Source organism: Fringilla coelebs (assembly GCF_963513975.1).
Source record: "Fringilla coelebs genome assembly, chromosome: 5".
Classification (NCBI taxonomy): Eukaryota; Metazoa; Chordata; class Aves; order Passeriformes; family Fringillidae; genus Fringilla; species Fringilla coelebs.
The window spans coordinates 70,470,319-70,482,552 of record NC_140033.1 but is presented as its reverse complement, the minus strand read 5'-3'; positions in this window follow the sequence as shown (position 1 = coordinate 70,482,552).

The following is a 12,234-nucleotide window of genomic DNA, read 5'->3' as shown; positions in this document are numbered from 1 at the left end:
CTTGCATAGCGCACAATGCAGGAAGGAAGAGTTTGTATTAATTGTTGTCAGTTTCATTCTCATTTTCCTTTTTTTGTGCCTCCAGTTCCTTCATATTCTACCACTTTTTATCTTAGTGTAATCAGGTGAGGAATGTTAAGTCAAAGAATATAGAAGACATGAACCTCCAATTAATATTCCCCAAAAGCTAGGATATGGCATATATAAAGGAAAAAAAAATATAATAAATAAATGTCAGCCTTTTTTTGTTTCTTGTTTTACAGAAGAAATTTATCCTCAAAGCCTGAGGCTGGCCTTTGTCAAATTAACAGGCAAGGGCATGAGCTTCTGCAGCTCCATCATTAATGCTGTTACTAGAAAACTTCCTGATCTGATTTTGGCATCTGCCAAGTACTCCTGTGGCTCAGATGGGCAGCATGCACTGGGAACTGCTGGCAGCAGGCATCAGGATATATTTTTTAGGAAGGGAGTTTAGTTCTACAGCCAAAGTCTATTCTGGGCCATTTGCCCTAAAGGCCTTTGCCTGTTTCATTTACTGATACAGATGTAGCCTAAAACCCACAAATGACAGAGAACAGCAACACCACACACTGCACACAGTTGTGCATTTATCACCTAAAAGAAATAGAGACATCTGATTTAATAATGCAATAAAAATGAATTCCTTAGCAGAAAAAAAAAAAAAGCTATTGAGATAAAAAGTGTGCTCAGAAATTGGTAAAGCTTAGCTCCACAAATAGATTTTCCTTAAGTCCTCAAGATACTGTATTAGTTTAGATAACAGTACCTTGCAATGAAAACCTTGTTACAATGGAAGGTGTTCATCCCAATTTTATTTATTTTTGTTTCATTTCAAATCAAACTCTAGGTGACATAAGCTTCTATCAGCCACAGTATGGAATGAGGAATAACATGAAAGCTTAAACAGGCTGAAATAAAAGCTGCAACCCAGAGGCTGAACTACTGTTTCAAACACTCCATAACTCCATGTGTTGCATGCTTTGGTTTGCTTTAACAATGTTGGAAAATAACACACATTTATGAAATTACACTAGGCCAGATAACCAAAATGATGCATACCACTTTGAATGGTGATAAAATGCAATTACAGTTTTGTAGCTTTCTCTCAGAATGAATGCTAAGTTCACTGTGTTTTTAGATGAAAACGACACCTTTAAAAGAAAATAAAAAGCATAACAACAAAAGTTTTTTGTATGAAATTGTCCTAATTTACAACTTTCTCTGTTTTTCATTTCTACAGCAGGTAAATAAAAGAAAACAAGAAAGAAAATTATATAGCCATTAAATCAAGAAGTATGAGGTCTTCCACTCTTTTTTTAACCCCATCTTGAAAATTGGAATGTTTCAGGAGGAAATAGAAGATAAAATAATGAAATCTCCCTCCAGTCCCATCTTCCTTAAAAAAGCTTGGCTGTCTGGAAGACTGCAAGGCATAGAAAATACCTTTTACACCCTTTCAACTGTTCCTAAAATATTTTCCTTGCATTTCAAACAAATTCTGTTTATGATGGCACATGAATGCCCAACATCAAACCTTGAACAGGCTGTGACCTCTGCACAGAAGCATCTTGTGCCTTTCATAAGGGCTTGTATTTAAAGCTGACCCTGAGAGAGGAGGCTCAGCATGCCATGGTGCAAATCTCCATGGTGCAAATCCTGCTAGTTTGGTCAGAACCACCAGGCTCTGCACCTGGGCCAACCCCTCACCCTTTTCAAAGCGGCACACAAAGATCAGGGAAGGATCTGGCTCCTTGCCAGTCACCATTTCGCCCTCTGAGTCTTGTCAAGTGCTTTGATAAAACCATTTGCAAAAATCATTAAGGAGGAAAAATTAATATGAATTTTTTATAAAGCAACCAAGTTTGTTTTTTTTGTCCTTATGGTTTCTCAATCCAAATTTAATTTTGGAGGGTTTGCCTTTGAAGCCCTCCTGGTCCATTTGAATGACAGCTGTATTTTCATACAATCGTGTGGTTCTGGGATCAGGAGTTTTAAAGGGAGAATTCCAATCAATACTGTAAAACATCCACTACAAATCAAGAGACTTTAGAGCCTCACAGCATTGCAAGTACCATCCAAGCACACAAAACCACTTTCCACACGTGGCCATGCCCATGAATCCTCACAAAAAAAGCCTGGCACTCCGCGGGCTCAATTTTCGCTTTTACAGATCCCAGGAGGAGATGACTGGGGCACTTGCTAAGCAGTAAGAATATCTGTTGCAACTCCTTACCTGAAGCACAATTTTTTAGAAGGATCTAGAGCCTCCTGTGCCTCCCTGCTCACAGACATTTTCAGGTGACCTATGTGCTTTCAGTATTAAGGGGGTGGAACTTTTCCGCCAGGAGCTTTCCTTCCTGCTTAACCGGTTTATGGCGGTGATGATTCTCTTCCCAAGGCATCCCTCAGGGAAAATTCAAACTGCAGTAGCAATAAAGAGCTCACACCTTATCTATTCTCCTTCTCAATTTGGAAGCCCAACCATAGTTTTTATTTTTTTTTAATATCTATATGGTGGTAGATTATCTCGCACTTTCAGCGCGAGTTTCCAACGTGCTTAAAATAACAACTTTCATTAAAGGGGAATTTGCCTCTTAGCAAGATTGGTGAACAAGAACAGGAGTAAAAATTTTTCTCCATCTACATGCTCCAAAAGGAGCCCTCAGCTCCAGTCCCAGGGGAGGGGGACAGTACAAACCTGTGATGGCAGAGTGGCTTTGGCTCCTCTGTGTGCAGAACTGGGATAGAACAATAGTGGAAGAACCTCCCTTATTCTGGGATATTTCCCAGGGACCACTGAGGGCTTGGCTCTCTGCAAAGGGCCTGAAGAGCTGCAGTAAACACAGCACTGGCCACGTCCATCTTCCACAACCTCAAAGAGCCCAGTGCCCTCCATAAAAGGGAGCAGCAGAGGCTGCTCCAGACACAACACAGAGGGAGCTCCCTCAGGGACCACTCGCCTTCACACTTCATACCATTCCTTAAAAAGTTAGAAATTGCTCCACTGAAGTGGCTGTTCAGAATTCAAGCAAAATCCCAAGGTTGCAACAGGCAAGGAAATATCCTCAGAAGGAGGGAGGGAGGAAGGGTCAACAGTATTTCAGTTATAAAAAGGCATGCAATAAAACTGAACAGATTAGGATAAAGCATATAAAGTTAATTATTAATAGCTGATATCTTATATCTGATAAACTGAAGTTATAATTTGATAAAATTAGCACTATAAGAAAAAAGTCCTGGCCTTTAAAGCATAAAAGCTGTCAGTCATATCTGTGATTTAAAAGCAGCTAGACAAGGACAAAACTTATTCCAGGTGGTGAAAGGTGATGCATTTTTTTTCGTATATTCTCCATATAATCTCTTAAAATGTCAGCTTTCTCCACTAGCTATTTGGTGGCATTTGTGCTGCACCATCCTCATTTCCAGTGATTCCTGTGAAGTGATCCTGAGAGAGAGGCACACACCAGTTTTAGGAGCTGCCATCTCACAGTTTGTGCCAGTGTTGCTTCACCTCTCAGGGATTGGACACAGCCGAAGGAGGAGGATTGGGAAAACAGGAAATACTCATGGGAAGAGCCCATGTTCCAAGGCTGTACACACATAATAAAAACTGAGCTGGGACCTCTCTCCCCCCATGGTGATTTCCAGGAGAAGCCTGTGAGGGTTTTTCTTGAGAAACTGAATATTTTCAGAATTTTCCCAGGCTTTTAGGTGGCCACTATTTCTCTGTTTCATGCTTCCCATTAAAGGAGCAGAGGGAACTGCTGAGTCACTTTCCAGCCTAACCTCTCCTGGAGCTGCCAAGAATTGCCTCCTCCTCTTTTGCTGGCATGTGGGACAAAATTTCCAGAGACAAATAAACCCAGACAGTGGCTGGGATGTTCCCTTCACCTCTGTTAGACACTCTCACTGCTCCACCAGCTGGCAGGAGCCGCAGCTCACTCGGATCAATATTAAATTAAATCATTTGATGGAGCTGGGCACGAGTGTGCTCTTTGGAGCCAGATACAGAAAGAGCTGGCAAAACAATCACTCCACACCCCCCAGGACGAAGCACAGGATCCTCAGCAGGTTTTACTCACAGGGTTGCTTCACAGGCAGCGTGGAGTTTCTGAAACAGCACACTCCTGCCTTGGGAGCCTGCAGGCTTGCAGTAATAACAGGGAATGCAGCAAAGTGTTTTAGCAATCCGTGGGGATGGAAAACCGGCTGAACAGAGAGCCAGTGAGGAAACTGCTCCCTTTCACAAGAAATCCATCCTCTGTGCTCCTATTCTCCAGTGCCACCTACTGTCCCTTCCCAAAATGTGAGGCAGGAACGGAGATCGCTGCGTCTGAGCTTCGTGTTTGGCTCCGGGGGGCATCGTTTTATCCATCACCATCCCTGACAAGTACGGTCCCTCTCAGAAAGCTGTTCTTTGGGGGAAAGAGTCAGGACTCTCGAGGTCCTGCCTCTCCTGGAGCAGCTCTCCAAAGGGAGGGCAAAGCGTCAGCAAAAACTACAGAGACACAGCAGGGCTTCTCCATGTGCTGGCAAAAAAAACCCAAAAAAACCAAAAACCAAAAAAACCACAGGATGCTTTGTTTAAGCAGCAAGTGAAGAAGAATATTGGTTAAAGAAAAAAAAAAAAAAGGTTGTTTTGTATTACAGGCCCTTTTTTTCTTCCTCACAAGTTTCATCAGGCAGGGGTTGTGCCCTCCAACCTGTTTAGTAGAACCCAGAGCAGTAGATGCTGCTGGGCAAAGAAAATAAAAGTTGCAACAGACACAATACGGAGGTTGAGTCATTCCAATGATTCATCGGTGAAGGAGTTTGTTGGAAAGGGCAGAAGGATTTTTGGGTTCTGAAAGCGCTCCTCACCCTCTATTTACTCACGCAGAACCAGAAAGGGAAAGGACGGAGAGCAAAGAGAGGGGCGGGGAGCAAAGTTCCAATTTTCTGAGAAAAACAAATTGTAAAAAAAATTTGTTTAACATAGGAAACATTTTCACAGGCTCTGCTGACACCTCCATCTAAAATACAAAGTTACTAAGTTACCAACACCCTCCTGAGGTTTGAAACAGGCTGTTGTGAAAGATCAACCTCCACAGCCTGCTCGCACTGACTGCACAGCTAGCAAGGGCTAAATGCAGCCCACAGAATTTAATCTCTCCTTTTATTTGAACATCTTTTGTACTTTGATCCTCTGAAAGGAGCAGCGCCCTTCAACAGCCTTGTTCCTGGCGGAGACAATTACTCTGGCTTAAAAATAAAAAATAGAAAAAATCAAATATCTGAATAAAGTTAGGTGCTGGAATAGAGAACACTCTTAATGTATAGCTGAAATAAGGCAAGCAGGCAATTTCTTATATGTATACACATGGATACACACATATATGAAGGTTTATTTATGTGCATCTAAACATACATGTATATGCATGCAACTATATATATGTGTACACTTACGTACATAGATATCCCTAAAATGGGTGTATACATAGAAACACCTATTAAATGCTAAGGGACTCAAGAAGAGAGCTTAAATGATTCAGAAAAAAAGTCAACCCACAATTTACAGCTGAAAGTCAAAAACCATGAAGCTGAAGAGTGCTTAAAGCCAAAGCTCTTGCTCATAAGGCTTCATAAATTTCACTTCCTTTCCCTTCCATTTCTCTTACCTTCTCTGTTTTTCCACTCTTTTCCTATGCTTCTCCTCTTCCCACTCCAGTGTGTGCCTGCTCATTGGCTTTCTGGGAAATTTGCTTTATCATTCCAGGGTGTTCAGTAGGATTTGTTGACCTTCTAGAAACTGTACACACCACAGACTGTAAAAAGATAAAAACACTCTTGTGTTTTTCACCAGCACACCGGTGAGATATGTTGTGTTTAAACAGCAGATGAATAAGAATATTGGTTTGAAAAAAATAGAATGCTTGGGCCTTCTGCAAGGCTGCCAGAGCAGGAGGAGGGCAAAGAGCCCCCAAAGGACAGAGCTCAACCACCCACTCTGGCAGATCAGAGCTCTACTGCCTTTGCCAAAAAATAATATTTCTTTAAACATAAGAGCATCTCTATTTGCAATATTGCCCATATTGCAGTATTATAGCAGCTTAAATAATACAATATTTCTGAGTTCTCCCTGAACTTCTTGCCCATGGTCGCTTTCTTTTATCTTTCTTCTGACTTTAATTTTACTGTCATAATTGCTCATAAGACAATTGAAAAAGTTGCTTAAAAAACCCAAATAGCAATGCAAAAAACCAAACATATGGCTTTTATATTAAAAAAAAAGAAAAGTTTGTGGGTGTATATATAATTTTTAAACCAACTGAACAGCATTCCTTATATGCAATTCAGGATATAAAGCATCTGCTTAGATAGCTAATTTGGCTGCATACTTAGGTTGCCTGTGCATGCCAGCAAAGCATTCATTACTGCTTTCATTACAACTTTACCTGCAGCATGAAAGCCAACAATAATTTACTTAACTTTTAACATAAATAATGCAAAGGAACGGCTTACCTGCAACGAAACGTATTTCTGCAAACTCCTGTGTGGAAATCAGACTCACAGCAGCCCTCCACCACAACTGGACTGGCTGGAAAAGAGGCAATTGCAGAGGTGAGAATGCAGCTTCATCTGCCACCCCAAAGCACCTTCCCCACCTGTGGGACACACACACACACACACACATTATTCTTAAACAGCAAATGCTTTCTGTTGGGTCAGGCTGCTGCTGATGGTTTGGTGTATATGAGCAAGGAGGATCCTGCTCATGGTGCATCTAGAATGAACCAGGTGAGGTGCATTCTCACACTGTGGCACTCCTGCAGTGGTGAACATCCACCCTGCTCCATACCAAAGGGGTCAGAACCCAGGACAATCCTCTGGCTGCCCTGGGTGATTCCAGACCCTGGCAGGGGCTCAGAGACCTTGGCACGGAGTCACAGACACCTGTGCCTCGGATTTTAGCCCTTGGAAACAATGACCAACTTTGTGTGAGGAGTTACAACCACAAGAGTTTGAGTAGAATGACAGTGAATTTGTCACAGGGTGAAAAAGTAGAATTTTGGGGATTTAGAATGAGGCAAGATGGAGGAATCTGGGCATGTCCTGTCCTTCTTGTCCTCCACCTTCTGCTGTGATGGTGACACCTGTGCATTGGTTTAGAGCAGAGACAGACTAACATAGGTAATAGGTAGTGGGAAATTATTGTAAATAAAGTGCAGGTAGCTCTCAGTATAAAAAGCCAACACCACCCCAAGGGCAGGCACTGTGCCACAGCCCGACCTGCTGGACAGATCTCAGCAGGTCAGAGAAGGAATGTATGAGATAAGGGAAAATAAACCACCTTGAAAAGCAGAACCGACAAATCTCGATGACGTCTTTGAGCGCAGGGCTGGGAAAAAACTTTTTAACACCTCGGGGGTCGTCTCAACCCCAGAAACCTGACATGCCCATCACCTGCACTCACTCCAGGAACATTGAGAGGAGGAGAGAGTTTTCACCAGAGTTACTGGGGCCAGGGACAGAGCCAGGAATCTCTGGGAGCATTCCCTGCAGTCAGTGGTCATGTCCCATCACCCCTGCCCCACCAGTCTGTGCTCAGCTCATTTCCCCCTCCTTTGTGGCTCATGCAAAGTAAGAGAGCTCAGTTTAGAAGAAGCCTTAGGCTGGGGGTGCTGACCCTGTTATGAAGAGCTGCATCACAAGCAGCTCAACCATCTCCTCCTTTCCCAAGCAGGTGCTGACCTTGTCAGACCCACCTGATCCCAAGCTGGGGAACATTTCCCTGCTCCTTCCAGGTCTGGCAGTGGCAGGGTGGGAGCTGTCCTGGTGGCCCAGACACCTGACTGCAAACCTGCTCCATCCAGGTCAAACGTGACCCTGGGCTGTGCCTGAGAGCAAATGAACACACAACTCTGCCATTTCAGGTCTCATTAGGGGCTGCTTGGGTGGTTTTGAGGAGGAGGGGACAGAAATTTGAGGATATGAAACAAGACACCTCAGCCTGTAGATTGGGAGCTGTAGAAAAAAAAGAAAGAACAAAACAACAAAAGAAACATGAGGGAATTTAAATGCACTTGGCATTCAGGGGCTGAGGTGTCATCTCAGGCTGTGCTCAGGCCTCCAGGGCTTGGTCTAAAATAAGATATCTGTTGTTCCACAGCAACATGCCCTTCCTTGGGGGTGTAGTGTCACAGCAGGTTATGGTCACCGAAATTTGAGACTTTAAGCATGATTTGTCTTGAACCAAACCTCATCCAAAGGGCTTCTAGAACATCTGCACTTCCTTGTGAGTGCCTCAATTAACTGTGCCCTGTCTGCATTACAGCACTGAACCCTGGAGAAGGCCAGACACCCCAGGCTGGGGCTGGAGCCCCCTCATGATAGACAGCACCCTCATAACCCACTGTTAGTGTCTGCTGCAGCCCAGGAACAGCTCCCCATCCTTCACTTGGCTGATCTACTTTACCATCCTTGATTCCAATGGAGTTATGCAAACTTGGTGTTTGCTATCAGGCTGTGAAGAAGCCTATGGTAACCAGGATATGCTTTTCTTAGATGTAAATGTACATGCAAAATAGAAAGAGCTTTGATACTGAGATTTTTTTTCCCCCTGAGCTTCAAGTATTTTATCATTTTAATAATATTCCATTTTCCTGATGCACTCATTTTTAGAACATCTTTTGTGTTTGCTCGGAGTATTATAATTCCTTCAGAATTCCTCTGGAGGGCACCATTACCATAAGTATGCAATTAGCTACAGCTGGATGTAATAGAGATAAACACTAAATAGCCTTGCTGGCAGGAGGCAGAGTGTCTTTTAACCCAGCCAGCTTCTTTACTGCTGCCTGGCTCGTTCCTCTGCTTTGGGGAGTATGGGAAACCTTAGTTACCAACAAGAAGAGAATTTAGAAATTGTAATCGTTGAAGTTTCTCTTGCAAAAAGGTGCTGTGGATTTGTTTGTTTTTCCCCCTATCATTATCTCTGTTAGCAAGTACTGGAATTTGGTATCATCACTCCACTTTGTAAAAGTGCTATTTCCCAAGACACAGGATGATTTGTGATATCTGGGGAGGGATGGAGGAGCTGATAACTTGTGGATTCTTCCTGCTGCTCCTGTGAGATCTGTGATCCAGTCTCTTTCCCTTCCCAGTGCAGAGCCAAGCTCATCTTTTCCTCCAGGATTTAGGGAAGCCAGCACAACAAAGTGAGGGAGGGGTAATATTCTGGAGCCAAGAAACACATTAGGACACACCAGAGTTTCTTAGAAGATGCCTTTTTTCTTTTTTGTCAGAACTGAGCAGGAGTGATCTTTTTTATACCAAATTCTAGCACTTGCTAACAAAGGTAACGATAGGGAAAAAACAAACAAACCCACAGCACCTTTTAGCAAAACAAACTTCTACAATTATATTTTCTAAAATCTCTTCCCCTCTGTAACTAAGCTTTCCCATACTCCCTAGAGCAGAGGAACAACCCAGAAGTGACCCAAAAAACCACTTTTTTGAAGCAGGAATAAATTCTGGAGAGCTTGGAAAGCTCAACTTGAAAATCTGTCTGATCCAGCTGCCCTCTTGTGAGCACGGAGTGGATTGCAGGATCATTCCATCAGGGTGCCCAGAGATTCCTTGAGCTAAATAAAACCAGAGACGAACTGCAAGAATCCTCCAAGAGTTCTGGCTTGGCTGGGATTATTCCCTTCTGCATTTTCTGGGAAGCATCACAGTTATGTAGAGAAAGAAATATTTTCTTTACTTTGATTTTGCTGCTTCCTCATGTTCCTTTTTATTTTACCTTCCACAGATAGTTGGTTCATCTGTTTTCCAATTAGAACAGAAATTGTTCAAGGGGGTGAAATGCTTGTGTGAGACTTGTGAGGGTCTTGGATTATATCACGTAGGAAAAAACTATACTGATGCACTCTGGTTTTAATTAGGCCATCAAACAAAGAAAAGAAGGAAGGGTATATTGCACTTATGGCAGGAATAATGTACAACAATCTATTACTGAGGAAAAATCAGCAGAGTGAAAAAAAGCCAAAAACAACAACAACAACAAAAACCCACAACAAAAACAAACAAAGAAAAACAAGAAGAAATCCCCCCCCAAAACCCCAGAATAAAATCTATTAGAATAAAAATAAATAGAGGGTTTGAGTTAAGTTGCTGTGAACTTAAATTTGGATCTGCATTGGTGTTTTCAATTAGGAAAAAATCATCTTTGCTCACTTTCATTGATTCCTTCCACATTTCAGCCTGAGTTCTCATTCATTAATTATCCCCCAGTTCAAAGACAGTCCCCATAGCTGTGTTCTGTCTCAGGATCTTTCCTCCTTCCCCAATACCTGCATTGCCCCTCTGACACTCACAGCTTCCCCTCCTAATCACTCCCCTCCAACAGCAACTGAAGCATTTCGGTTTCAATTAAAAGATTTTTAAAATTATTTAAAAAACTACAGAGATTTTGCAAATAGATGTAAGAGAGAGAAAAGGAAAAGAAAGAAAAGATAGGTCAGGTTTTGGCTAGACCAACCTTGACATTGTCCTTTTAAACACTCCCCAGGCAGCTTTAACTTTTGTAAGCAGCCTCTCACCCCAGGGCCCTGTCAGGCTGGCAGGATGGCAGAGGTCAGCATTTCACATGAATGAACAATTTCTCCAATATCTAAGGCAAGCATTCAGCTCCTCTCTCTCTTTTCACCTGTCCTTTAAAGTTTAAACTGAGAATATCACAGTGCAAAAAGAAAAAAAAATTAATAAAAATAAAAAATAAAATAAAAAATAAAAAATAAGATAGAATAAAAAATAAAATAATTAAAAATTTTAAAATAAAAAATAAAGTAAAAATATTTAAAATAAAAATTAAAATAAATAAAATAATTTTAAAATAAAAATAAAGGTAAAAATAAAATAAAATTAAAAATAAAATAAAAATATGGTTAAAAGAAAAATAATAAAATAAAAAGGAAATAAAATTAAATTAAAAATAAAATAAGAATTAAAAATTAAAAAAATTAAAATAAAAATAAAATAAAAATATGTAAAATAAAATAATTTTAAAATTAAAATAAAGGTAAAAATTAAATAAAATTAAAAATAAAATAAAAATATGGTTAAAAGAAAAATAATAAAATAAAAAAGAAAATAAAGTAAAATTAAATTAAACAAAAAATAAAAGAAGATAAAATAAAAAATAAAAAAACTAAAATAAAAATATTTAAAATAAAATAAAATAATTTAAAAATAAAAATAAAGGTAAAAATTAAAATTAAAAATAAAATAAAAAAGGAAATTAAATTAAAATAAAAATAAAATAAAATAGAATAAAAAATTAAAAAATTAAAATAAAAATAAAATAAAAATATTTAAAATAAAAAAATTAAAAATAAAAATAAAGGAAAAAAAATAAAATTAAAAAATAAAATCCAAATATTTTAAAAAAGAAAAATAATAAAAAATTAAATTAAATTAAAATAAAATAAATAAAAAATAATATAAAAGGAATAAAAAATAGAAAATTAAAAAAATAAAAAACAGTAAAAAATTTAAAAATATAAATTAAAAAAACAAACAAAAATATAACAAACAAAATCCAACCCAAGCAAAAAAAAAAAGCACCCCAGGTGATTGCATTTTGGCAGAGTGTGAATAAGCAATGCACTGTATTATGCTGGGAGACTTTAAAAAGAGCAAACAAGGAAACAAAAGCATGTAGAAACATACTTTTGAACACTTTCACATGAATCAAGCATTCCCCAGAAAGGAAACCAGAAAAGGCCTGCAGTCCTGACCATGGAAGCGAGGATTAAACAGGAGAAAACTCAGCTAGGTGAAAAATCACAAGCATGATGTGTAAAATACTCTGACAGCTGGACAAAAATCAACCCCACTGCTCCAAGTGCCAGGAGAGAGTCCAGCAGGGCCAGCAGAGCTTTGCACATGGCCTGGCAGGGATGGGGCAGCACCAGCTCTCCCCACAAAGGAGGTGGAAATGCAGCATCCACCCACACTGGTTTCTCCTTGTGCTGCTGGAGCTGCCCAGCTGGCACACACATGGCCCCTGAGCTAAACATTTATCACACTGTAAGCTCTGGAAATATTGCAGTTTTCCACTTAAAACATTCCAGGCGAGCATCAAAGCAACAGGCAAAGGGAATTGCTAAGCATGGAAACAAATCATTTATAAAAACACTGCTTAACTTAGAGTAGGGGAGGGCTTTAAACATC